Source organism: Gymnogyps californianus, chromosome 4 (assembly GCF_018139145.2).
Source record: "Gymnogyps californianus isolate 813 chromosome 4, ASM1813914v2, whole genome shotgun sequence".
Taxonomy (NCBI): domain Eukaryota; kingdom Metazoa; phylum Chordata; class Aves; order Accipitriformes; family Cathartidae; genus Gymnogyps; species Gymnogyps californianus.
Genome location: NC_059474.1, coordinates 4,714,828 through 4,728,736, shown reverse-complemented (window position 1 = coordinate 4,728,736; position 13,909 = coordinate 4,714,828).

Here is a 13,909-nt window from a genome sequence, read left to right as displayed (position 1 = left end):
GCAAATTGTCTGTGCTTAAGAACCAAAAAAGAAGAAATAGGAAAATTAATTAGACTAGAGCTACTACGTCGCACCATATTAAAAAAATTAAGAAGCTCAATAGAAGCTAAGTCAGAAAGGACCTTCAAACAAACAAACAGATTATGTTTGATGTGGAAAAGGAGGGCTCATGGACACGTGGGAGAAATGGGTAATACAATCAGAGCAATGAGGTAGGAAAAACATCTTACAGGAGCCTTTGAAGTAAATTGTAGGGGTAAGACAAACATTGTCCAGGGGATGAGAAGAGGAGGTTGTGGTAATGAAGATTCCAGACGATGAGATTTGTGAATGCTACTTGCAATTTTCTATCAGCTCTAGCACAAATGCTGTGGTCTGTGTGGAGAACATAAGCGATTAAGTTTGGAAGCACATTCTTTTTCCTCTCCTATGGTATGACTATATTTTTTTCCTTTAATATATATTGCAGTAGACTCAGCGGTAGGAGATAAGAGGCTATGTGCTTTGTTTCCTTACTGTAATGTCCTCTTTCCCAACCAGAAAACTACAAACAAAACCAAACCTAACGATGTTATGGCTGATCTCCCAAGCTAAGAAATTACCAAATCAGAAATCAGAATAGCACACAATTGTTTACTTTCTTATCACGGTGTTTCCGGAGTGGAGCAGAGTGAGAATCTCAGTTTAATCTGAGTTAGTCTCATTCTAAATCCCCATATCAGATACACTCTCATGTCACAATTTTTGTTATACTTAACAAGAGTTGAATAATCTTTCAGAAAGTTGACATCAAAACTAAGGGTTTGATAAAAAAGTTTAAGAACCAAGGTTGGTTCTTAACACAATGGGCATATTTCATCCGGGTGCCGTTTGTCTGATTTTAATAGAGAGCCTTACTAAAAGCTGACTGTTGAAAGGCAATCAGAGTTTATGCTGGAAGCGTAAAAAACCCAAAAAACAACCACCCAAAAAATCCAATAAACAAGGTAAATGAAATGAAATGATAAATGAAGAAACATAACCAAAACTGGCAAGGGAAAAATTCATGATTGGTGTAATTCCACAAAAGACAGGAATACTAACTAAGAGCAAGACAGTATAAGTAGAACTCTTTTGTGTATTATATTCTGTGATGTGGTAGAATTCAGATAATTTGTTTTTTAATGATTACTGAAGTCAGAATCATTAGCATGTGTTTTTTCCTACAAAGAATGAAGCAGATGGATCTGTCAGGGCTTTATAAAGTTCAAATTGAAAATGAGGATTTTCCTCTCCACTGTTTGCCTTCATTCTATGGGGGAGGAGGGCTGCGAGAAGGAAGAGTAACTGGTATTTCTTTGATCAAATTAAGTTAGGATTCTGCATGAATTCTGAATGAGCCCCTATGTGTTGTTTTTTTTTTTTTTTTTAAGTAGTTGGGTTTTCAAGCAGGTAAACTGTATTTTATTCCTTTCCTTTATAAATTTCAAGAAATTTATATTCTTATTTCTTAATAAGCCATTCCCAAAAGGCTTTCAAGACAGTTGCATTGCAATGGGGGCTTATGGCTATACAGTTGTATTGTCACTAGAATTCAGTCTCTGACTCAACAAAAGGCCTATAGGCAAAACCAAATCAATTTAATCTGACTTAACATCCTCCACGGTCTTTCAGCAGAGGTATCATTGCACAGGCATTTGGGATCTTTTTAGCTTATGCAACTGTAAATCAGAGCAAAATACCCACACTACTCCTGGGATTTCTAGAACAGAAATACTTGCCCAAGACATCATACACAACACACGTGTAGCAACCTTCTTTAACATACATGTCCAACCTTCTTCATAGGTGCACAGTGGCTTTTGCCTTCCCTATCAGATTTACTAATCATGACAACTGATGTTCTGAAGTTTATTGATACACGGTTGCCACACTGCTGTAGCTCTTGCTCTGTTAAGCCTATCAGACTTCCAAATATTTCAAATCAAGGCAGGAAATCCTCACATCTGCTCTAAAATTTTTTCTAAATGGAAATAAGAGCAATGTAAAGACTACATGCACATCCAGACATGCAGACTACTTAGTCTAATACTAGTGTTTTATCACACTCCCACTGTCTTCTAATTATAAATTGCCTCTCTACAGGATTTTTAATAGCTTTCAGGTTGAGCAGAGACAGATATGACAACTAATATGTATAAATTTGTCTGTCTCTGGGATTCAGGTGCCCATGTGACAAACTGGAGACCTACTAGGTCTAGGTGATGTTCTCAGAAATGTTGTCCCACAGTAATGTCCAACTTTTCCCTGGTGTGGGTTGCTGCTTCCTGGAGTTTTGGGAGTTCAGCAATGGAAAGGTCACACCTCATGGAGCCAAACCTTCTTGTTTGTACAGGTAAGCTACAGAATTGCCAAAACCATCTGGGAGCCAGACAGAAGCATCTTTGCACTAAATCACCCTACAGGAAGCCCAGTGATAACCTTTTCTATAAAACACAGAGAAAACATTCCTGGAAGAAAGAGTTTTAATTCAGGTTTTCCTCCTGTCCCAAGGAAGTGAGCTCATGCTTTGATCCCTCCCAAGATTCTTAAAATCTCTTTTGCACAGTGACACTGCTCAGCTTTACTTGGATTTGACGAAATTTTTAGCCTTTGCAGTCTTTTTAAGTTGAAGCGGGCTAAAGCTGCAATATGGGCTAGGTGTGCAGTGCTCACTCTAGCAGTGTATTAGGCAGGCTCAGAGGGACCCTACAGCAGACCTAAGCAGAAGGAATATCACAGAGGCTCAAGCACTAAGATCTTCAGCCCCACCAAGAGGGACTGCTACTGGGCATACATAAGAACAGTGGAACAGCTACGGACATGGCACAATGCAAAGCTGTGTAGACTGACCCAAGTTATTTAACTCTGCTCTCCAATAGTCCATCAGACAAGGATGAGTGCTAACGTAACACACATATTGGTTCTCGTCCTGGCATTAATTCATTCACAGACAGCTTAGGCATCTCTCTGCAATACTGCATTGAGCTACATAGACAAATCTTAGTAAATTAGTTACAAGTTTTGAGGCTCACAATCGGACTCAGGCAGCAAAACGCACATCAAGCACCTTGGTGCTCTCATGGATTTTGCCCCTCACCCCTAATTCAAATACTTATCTCTGGTCATTTGATTTGGAGATGTTGAGTCCCTTTCTGCACCAGTCTAGGACTGGTCATCATATAGTAACTCTAACAGAAAACTGAAATATGACATCAGAGACTGGAGTAAGTTAAAATTAATTAGATTTATCTAGGATTAAAGAAATACTTTGTTGTAATTAGGATGCTTTCCTGGACACTATCTGTTTAATCATACATCAGTCTGCCTGATTAGTTAATTGAATCCACTTAATTGATTTTCCACTGTCCACCACCCCACTTTATTCTGAAAAAAAACCCTTCCCAGCAGATTTCAAACAAGAATTGCATAAAATCTTTTCCAAAACTGTTCTGATTGATAGAAATCATCTTATTGAAAACTTGATACAAAATTTGAAGCCAAATATGAACATGAAGACATTATCCGTATCTCCTATTTGAAAAATGCACAGGTTTAATGTCATTGCAGGCGGTTGCCTAAAGAGTTAAGAAAGACTTTGTAGAGACATCTGTCTGCAGTACTAGCCCATGTGTTACAAGAGAAAGAGAGCCTGCTGTAAGAATATAAACCTCTAATAAGAGGAGAGACTTTTACTAAGCCACTCATGCTTGGAGTCTATTGAAAGATAATCTTTGGTACAGTACTTCCAGAAAAGCAGTGAACTGAAATCAATATTCAGTAAAAAACAGATTAAGAGACCAAACTAAAGAAATCAGAAGTTACTCAGCAGAACAGACAAACATCTTAAAGATTATCATTCATCGTGAAAGCATGGGGTCTTTTTAGCTCTTGCGAGAAAACAATTTCTAAGGATGAGACCTTGTCTCCTCTTCTCTTTCACTGAAGGTACAAGCCCATATATTACAATGAATTTTAAATCTCCACATTTTAATTTAAAAATACAGTGGGCAAAAAAAAAGATTTGGAGATCAGCTGATCATGGGGAGAAAACCTATTTTGTACAAAAAAGGAGCTTCTTTTCACTCACACATTTGAATATGTCTTTTTTTTCTCTCTGTGGAAAGAGACAATTTCTTTATTCTTAAAATGAAAGATGATCTTGCAGCTGGGAAACTGGATGAACATTCAGCAAAGGTGAGGTTATTGCCAACTTCTTCAGAGACCTTCGGCCAATCTAATTACTCCACGACGCCATTCCCAACTGCAAAATGTCAATAGTAATAGCGTGCATCCTTCCTACTCAGATGGCCAACTCTTTGGACCTGCCATAAATTCTTACTATGAAAGCAAGCATATAAATTCCTAACACAAAATGGTATGTATCACAATGGTTTTCTCTGATTTCTCTTTCAATACTTTTAATATTAGGCTCCTACTTTGTCAAGGTGCAGTTTTGCCTTCCTCTCCCTGTCCTTTGCTACGTTTTAACAAAATCAATTTGTATTTTCGTTTTCAAACTGTGAAACCTAGGAATGCACTTCTTTAACCTTCTAAGTACTACTATTAAGATAAGAAGACACAAGACCCAGAGGATCCTAGGGATATATTTGCAGAAAAGTCTAACAGTAGAGAAAGGCCAAATATCTTAACAGGAATTGCAGATGGCATGTTTGATTTCATGGCTGAATGATTAATATCAAGAAGTGAAATAAACCTATTGTAGTAGACAGCACAGTTACTTATTTCCACTGTGACATAGTTCAAATCCTGGTCTACTCAGTACTAAAAATTTTACATAGGAAAAATAATACCAGCAGGAATTAACACAAAAATCTATTTTGCTCTTCATTAAAGTGTATTTAGTATTGAACATTTTTTTAATATTCCCAACATACACCCATAATTTTTTGAGTCCTTATTCAGCAGGGAGTAACTCACAACCCCAAAATAACAAACTTCAGAATAAATTCAGATACTCAGTCCAACTCTACATGTTTACTGCTGTAAAAACGAAACAGTCTTTTAAAAACATATGCCACTACATTTGCTTGTTTTTCTTCTTCTCTGGATTATTTTTTTTCTGATTTTAAAACTTTCTTCTGATACTTCCTAAAAAAAAAAAAGTTTCACATTCTTAAGTGTTTTTTTTTCCATTCTCCTTCCCTATTCTCTTTTTTACCTTTAGAAGAAGTAAAAGTTTAAATATTTAAACACATAAGAACTCCCCAAATCTTGGCAACCTTGAAATCCTCCTTCTGCTACAAAAATACTCTTTTCCTCTCCAGGACTGGGATTTAAATTTGCTACACTAAGGGGAAGCTTCTCCTCCCACCATATCCTTCCTTCCACGGCTGCTTACAGCAGAAAGTCAATTTTCTTTCTCCTTATGCTTTCAAAAGAAAAAGCAACGGCGAAACATGAAATAAAGGATAACTGAAATGGTCTTCCCAAAAATGCAAAAAACCTGAAAACACAGCTTGGAGACAGCAATGGTCAGACTTTTGATCCTTTCCCTCTACTCAGCACTAGGAAGACTCATGGACATACTGGAGTGAGTCCAGCAAAGGGCTGCAATGATGATTAAGGGATTGGAGCATCTGCCATATGAGAAAAAGCTGAGATCACTTGGGTTGCTCAACCTGGAGAAGTGAAGGCTCAGGGGGATCTTATCAACACGTATAAACACCTGATGGGTGGTAATGAAAGAGCCCAGCTCTTCCTAGTGATGGCCAGTGAATGGACAAGAGGCAATGGACACTAACTGAAATACAGGAAATTCAATTTAAACATAAGAAAAAACTTTTTTGTTGCAAAGGTGATTGAACACTGGAATAGGTTGCCCAGAGAAGTTTTAGGGTCTCCATTGCTGGTCCCTTCCAGTCTCTATGTTCTGTGATTCTATGGTTTGCAGGTAAATGCTGAACTTTCAAAAAAAGTGTGATGTAAATACCTTAATTGTTTATTTGGTCATATTTTAATAAGAGCTAGTAAGCATCTTGCATCCCAAGCTTGCTTCTAATACCCCTCACAAACAAGCAATCCCAGATGTGCCAGCCCAGTTGCCAAAACCTCCAAGTTTTTAGCTTTTTAAACAATCTTCCTGGGAAACCTTTCTTCTCCATCTAAAAAAACCCCACAGAAAAAGATGAATATTATCTACAAAACAAGGCCTATCTTAGTGCCCATTCAACTTGTGTATGCCCACTTAGCTTTCAGCCATTTAAAATTATGTTTCCACTGACTTTCTAGCACAAACAGTATATTGGTTAATTCTGTATAGTGGCAGAATACATGAGATTGAGTATGAAAGACTTGTATGAAGCTACAAGGCCACAGTAGCTACTATGCAATTCACTGCTAGACCTCTGCGAACTCCTGTGCCAGCGGCACGTCAGGTGCCCACCAAAGCCGCTCTATCACTCCCTTCCTCAGCTGGACAGGGGAGAGAAAATATAATGAAAGGCTCGTGAGTCGAGATAAGGACAGGGAGAGATCACTCACTAATTACTGTCACGGGCAAAAGAGACTCGATTTGGGGAAATTAGTTTAAATTATTGCCAATCAAATCAGAGTAGGGTAATGAGAAATAAAAACAAATCTTAAAACACCTTCCCCCCACCCCTCCCTTCTTCCCAGGCTCAACTTCACTCCCGATTTTCTCGTGAAGAACTGCAGCCCATGGGAAGGACTCACGTTGGAGAAGTTCGTGGAGGACTGTCTCCCATGGGAGGGACCCCACGCTGGAGCAGGGGAAGAGTGTGAGGAGTCCTCCCCCTGAGGAGGAAGGAGCGGCAGAAATAACGTGTGATGAACTGACCGCAACCTCCATTCCCCATCCCCCTGCGCTGCTTGGAGGGGAGGAGGCAGAGAATTTGGGAGTAAAGTTGAGCCCGGGAAGAAGGGAGGGATGGGGGGAAGGTGTTTTAAGATTTGGTTTTATTTCTCATTACCCTACTCTGATTTGACTAGTAATAAATTAAATTAATTTTTCCCCAAGCTGAGCCTGTTTTGCCCGTGACGGTAATTGGCGAGTGCTCTCCCTGTCCTTATCTCAACCCACGAGCCTTTCGTTTTATTCTCTCTCCCCTGTCCAGCTGAGGAGGGGAGTGATAGAGCGGCTTTGGTGGGCACCTGGCATCCAGCCAGGGTCAACCCACCGCAGGGCTGCAGCAGAATCTCTGCTCTGGCGCCTGGAGCACCTCCTCCCCCTCCTTCTTCACTGACTTTGGTGTCTGCAGAGTTGTTTCTCTCACATATTCTCACTCCTCTCTCTGGCTGCTGTTCCACAGCAGGGTTTTTTTCCCCCTTCTTAAATATGTTATCATAGAGGCGCTACCACCATCGCTGATGGGCTCGGCCTTGGCCAGCGGCTCTATCAGACATGGGGGAAGCTTCTAGCAGCTTCTCACAGAAGCCAGCCCTGTAGCCCCCCTGCTGCCAAAACCTTGCCATGCAAACCCAGTACAACTTGTTTCTCACAGCTTCTGCAACCTGTAACAAAGGAGATGATATGCATCCTGTGATCTTTTGCCTGTTGGCTTTTCTTTTGTTCTTTCCCCCACCTTCCATTCCCCTAATGTTAAAGTAAAGCTATATTTTCACTGCAGAGCTTCATGGAGCATTTCTTATGTATACCTTGAGACTCACTCTCAACTGTTCACAGGTCTTTCACCTCCCTTTATCAAGCACAGTCTTCAGCCTGCATTTGTGGTTTCATAGACTTGGCCTAGCTAGAGGTTTCAGTTTGGGACAACTTGTTATAGTTCAAAGCAATAGAATACCTACTCTGAAATGAGGGAAAATGAGTCCCTTGCATTGACAGCTCTCCAGTTGTTTTCTTCTGTTTTCTCCTTGTGCTCTCACGATCAGGCACATTGTCTCCTGATCCATCTCCTATCAAGATGGCACACCCAAAAGAATTACAGAAGTCGTGCTGTCTTCAGTTAAACTTGCATAGCAGCTCTTCCCTCCCTTTTTGACCTGACAGACTGAAGATGGAGACTCACACCACCATTATAGCTTAATACAAGAAGAAGGGCAAATTCCTTGTGTGTAACCCAGTAAGTTAACTTCACAACGTAGGTGCTCAGTGACAGACTAGCTTAACCTTGCTGCTCAAATCTGGTTAGTGATTACTTAAAGTGACTTTGCAAGGCAAACGTACTCTAAAATAAAGTAAACGTTACAAAGTTCCCAGACAGTACAAACTAAGGAAATTGCACCACATCCTTACGTCTGTGTGTATCTGAGCTCCTCGTTTTTTTGCTAACTAGCTCTCAATTAAAATAGTGTACATATATTTGCTGATGTCAGAAGGCAAAACATTTTGGAGCTTTTCAGCAGGAAAGGAGTCCTGAATGGTGTCTGAGAAGGAAAGTGGAAAGCAGAGGTATATAAGACAGTTGCATCCAGGAAGAGTTCTGTGTAATCACATTTTAAGTGTTTCTGCTTCAGTAGATAATCATAAATGTCAGCTGAAAGTTATCTTTGTTGTCTATTAAATGTATGTTAATAATGTCGTTGGAAATCTAAGTGCTCTATTGATTGCAAATGTAAATTGGTAATGCTGTGGTCTCTATCTGCCAGTCAATCACAGCAGTATGAGTGAGGTAAAAACAGAATAAGGGAGCTGATTACAGAAGGCATTGAAGGAAAAAATAGGTGGTAGAGAATATTTTTGTATTTAGCAGTATCATCAGACTCCCTACAATATAACTCTTCATGCAGCAGATCCAATCCCTATAGCCTATTTCTTTCAACTTAAAGCTCATATGAGACACCCCCCACACCCACACCCACCTCCTTTAGGAAAGAGCAAGAAATAATGCTAGGTTATAGGAGACAGCCCCTCAGGAAGCACTATCTAGACCCACAGCTGCTGGATGGGATCAAGGACTCCAGGAACATCTCCCTTTGCTTCCCAGCCATACATTTACTGACAAGAATGACATAAAACTTTTCGTGCTAAAACTTCTGAAAGAGTGACCATATCCAGAGCAAATAGTAGCAAGCAACTAACCACATCTCAAGAGGGTGATCAAAAGTCTTCCTTTGGGAAGAGAGAAGACAGCCAGCCTTCTTGTAAAGATGGGCTGGAGTTTCAATCCTGCTTTTCCATCCAGGATCTACAAAGGTTTTGGCAAAATCCTTGTTAGGAAATGTGAACTCCTTAATATTGCTTGATTTTTGATACTGATAAAAATTCATTTAGTATCAACAAAGACTGACTAAGTGCTAGAGTCAACAAGCACTTAAAATCTCAGGCTTGTAACTTACCTCTCTCTGCATTAGATTCCCAGCTATCAAACAGCATACCATGATTTTGTAAATCTTCTATGAATGTCTTCCTATATTGTTTACAATAATAAAGCTTCAAATTCATTTGAGCTCCTAATTACCAGTGTAGTCTGAGTAATAGTAAATCAGAACCACATTATTGTAGTATTATGCAGAAAGGGTCATAAGTGCTATTTGATTGATGCTATTTGTTTCCTGTACACAAATGCGAGTTGCCCTCTAAGCACAGCAGATACTGTCTTAAACAATATTGTTATGGAGATAAAGCACTGTAGAGACATCTTTTAGAGGAGAATTAAAATAACTCATAAGCAACTGAACTAAAGAAGCCCGCTTTCCTGTGGATTTGAGTCCTATCTCCTACTGCTTTGCCTCATCATCTGTTCCCAAAACCTTTTCCCTGTTGCAATACTCAGCACAGGGCAAGCCACTGCAATGCTCCATCTGCCTTGTCATGATCACTATTCCCTGGGGAGCTGTACCTGGTTTTAAGCTACCTATACATCAATCAGCAAGTGGTAAATGTGTGCTGATTGATACACTGCCTGACCAAACAGAATAGACTGAGCTTATATAGTTTCTCTTTGATTGGAAGCAGTAGTTTGGGTTGTTTGCCTATTCAGACAGAATTTTCACAAAACATTCTGTCTGGAGATGTTGCCACTTCTGACAAATGGAGCAACAATGGCCAACAGATTCAAAATGCATAAAAAGGAAATTAAGCATCAGATACAAAAAGAGCTTGATCTGATCAGCCTCATTTACACACAAAATTATTCTAGCTCCCTTGTTCAAATCTTACTTTTAAAAGATTTATTTCAAACTCAACAAAAACTGCTAGGAGTCAGACAAATATATAATAATCTGCTAATAATTAATTTATATAAACATATAATATGCTAATTTCAGACAAATGTGTCAGATAAAACCACATCAAATTTCTAATACAAAAAAAAATCCTAGATAAAGAAAAAACAGTTTTGTTAGGTACACAATAACAATGCTGTAAAAATACCTAAAGTCTTAAAATGTCAAGTGACAAATTATTTCATAAATGACTATTTAAGTCAAGTAGTAGTTGACTTGATTTTTTGAAGAAACTATAATTGAAGTACTTTACAATTTTTTTGCTGCCTATATAAAATAAAATAATTGCATAATTAGCACATAATTACTTTCAGGAGTGACTAATTTTGGATTCTATTAAGTACTTATTAATTGCTATGCTGGCAACTGAAAAAAAAAAAGAAAAGTCAAAAAGTAAAAGCCTTCCCTTATCAAGGTCAGCATTTGCATTATAAGACAATCAAAATAGTGTTAAATCAACTAAATAGTCCCATATTCAATGGCTGCAAGGCACAAGGCAGTGAAATGGAAGGACAACCGTAGGACTCATAAGGCATTGCTGGCAGGATTCAAATTGACGTCAGACTCAAAGGTCTAGTGTTGCACCCCTGTGAAGACGAATGCTTCTGATGACTTTACTGGTGCAGGATTAGGTTACCTATTGACTGATGTTCATTAGCTATGCAGAGTCCACTTTGAAACCTCTTGTTCGTACTCTATCATACATAATTACTCCTATCATTCAGTTGGAGGAGTTATAGAATCATAGAATTATTTAGGTTGGAAAAGACCTTTAAGATCATCAAGTCCAACTGTAAACTTAACACTGCCAAGTCCACCACTAAACCATGTCCCTAAGCACCACATCTACACATCTTTTAAATACCTCCAGGGACGGTGACTCCACCACTTCCCTGGGCAGCCTGTTCCAATGCTTGACAACCCTTTCTGTGAAGAAATTTTTCCTAATATCCAATCTAAACCTCCCCTGGTGCAACTTGAGGTCATTTCCTCTCATCCTATCACTTGTTACTTGGGAAGAGAGACCGACCCCCACCTTGCTACAACCTCCTTTCAGGTAGTTGTAGAGAGCGATAAGGTCTCCCCTCAGCCTCCTTTTCTCCAGGCTAAACAACCCCAGTTCCCTCAGCCGCTCCTCACAAGACTTGTGCTCTAGACCCTTCACCAGCTTCGTTGCCCTGCTTTGGACCCGCTCCAGCACCTCAATGTCTTTCTTGTCGTGAGGGGCCCAAAACTGAACACAGTATTCGAGGTGCAGCCTCACCAGTGCTGAACACAGGGGGACGATCACTGCCCTAGTCCTGCTGGCCACACTATTTCTGATATGAGCCAGTTATCTTATGTAAAGATAATTAAATGTCCAGCTCTTGTTGAAGTTGTTTTATTTGATCTGTGAATGGGAACAGCTAATAGGGGAAGTGCAGTGTGAGTAACAAAAGAACTTGACCCATGGTTTTATTCCCTGAAATCAGGAGAAGTCTCTTCTCATTTACTGTTAGCAGCCACTTATCTTTGCTAGTAACCAGCTGCGTTAACTAGCAGACTGAATTAATTAAGAAAGAGAGGAGCCAGCAACCTGATGCAACATAATAAATTGTCCCAGTAGAAACCAGAAACTAAGAACTACAGGTTCCCTCCATGCAGTATCAGTGCTTTAACCTTTCTAGACGTCCTGTTCCTCATTTCAGCCACTTCATTAATGCTCAGTTTTACAGATCACAACAAATGGTATCAGAAAAGCAGTTCTCATGACTCTTCTTTCTTTAAGGAAAACCAGGGCTCTAGAAAAAGTTGAAGCCAGATATGGCTTTGACAAAATAAGCCCTTGTTTTCAGGGGTCAGTAATTGCATAGGCCCAGCTCATTTTGTCTTGCAAACCAGAAGGGTTGGCCCATCAGCCAGTGGACACTTATAAACTTGTAAGCAAAAGGCAGAAAATTCTGACTTCCAAAGCACTTGCCAATGATTTAGCTCCCTTTGGCCTCACAGCTGGAATTGTTTCCAATAAAGTCAATGAGCTTTTTTAAAAATCTCATCTGAAACATCATGATCCCATGTATTTCTTAGTTTACAGAGTAGAATAATGCATAGGGTACACATCTTAGTCCAACATGACTGCAATTACAGGAACATTGAAATGAGAAAATTGCATAGACGCAGTTTTTCAAGCCTTAGCTTGACGCTCATGTTTGCAATTCCATTTATAAACAGGTAAGTGTATGACATGTTCTTGACTCCTTGCAAAACAAATATTAAGCTCTCTTTGGTCCTCTAGCACCACAAGGCCAATTTTTGCACATAAATTCTAGCTTGTTGAATGAAATTCCTGTACTCCCTCTGTCTCAAATTTGTCCTAGAAGTGTGTTTGGGTTTTTTTAAATTTTTTTTTCTTCAAATCAGCTGCCAGTTCCCACACTCTAAAGACATTTCAGAATAATTACTCAGCATGGGTAGTTCCCTGTCCTTTTCACCCCTTTGCCTAGATGTTTTTATGTTACAGAGTGCAGGAATAAATATACGTAGGTAACTGTTTTCCCCTTGGCTTTTAATAAATCACAACTGGTGGTTTTTCTATGTACAGGCATCATATTTGAAGGGCCATTTTCTTTCAGTTCACACACAAACTCAAACTACTGAGTTTGCATTTCAGATGACCTCAGCGCTGCTTCTTCTAGGCAGGCCAAGTACATAGAGTTGAAAAACATTTAAAATAATGTTAGAGGATATTGATACATGTCAAGCTTCCAACTCATCACATATTTGGCTTTCAAAGAAAGACAAAAAAACCCTCAGCAACCAAGGCAATGTTCTTCATTCACATTTCTTTACCATTAAATTGACAATCCATTATTACAGCCAGGAAAAATGGAGTTAATCATTGGCAACTTCACAAGTAACCATTTTGAAGTTGTTGTTTTTTGATTTTGCATCTCAGATTTTCTACTGCTCTGGACAATTTTTTTTTCCAGTAATAATCACTCTGCAATCACATTTGCAATGATAATTTTGAAGGGAGCAGGATCACTCCCACGGGTGACAGGCAGACTAAAATCCCTCTGTCTTCCTAATGTGATGCTTTGGAAAAAAGGAAGATACATAAACTGATTGGGCCATGCAACAGTTTTCAAAAATAATTATTCTTATTGAAAAGCAGAAATATGGCCTTAAACAAAAAAATTTATAAGCTGGGCACAGCAGGGAGAGAATTGCTTTGAAGATACTTCCTCCTTATTATGAAGACTGACCTGTGTATTTCCATCTTGCATTGTGAAAAAAGTGATTACTTCAGGTGCACAGAAAGTGGTACATTGAACAGGAGAGGGTAAAGATATTGCTGTATTCAAAAGAAATCAATAATTCTTTCCCCCTGCCATGGTTTAACCCCAGCCAACAACTCAGCACCTCGCAGCTGCTTCCGCCTCCGCCCTCCCAGTGGGATGGGAAGGAGGAAAGGAAAAAAAGTAAAACTCGTGGGTTGAGATAAGAACAGTTTAATAACTAAAGTAAAAATAAAAATACACTACTAACTAAGAATAAGAATAATAGTAATGAAAAGGAATACAACAAAAAAAGAAATAACACCCAAGAAAAGACAAGTGATGCACAATGCAATTGCTCACCACCCGCTGACCAATGCCAGAGCTGCGATCCGCTCGTCCCAGCCAACTCCCCCTGTTTATACACTGGGCATGATGTTCCATGGTATGGAATACCCCCCAGTCCA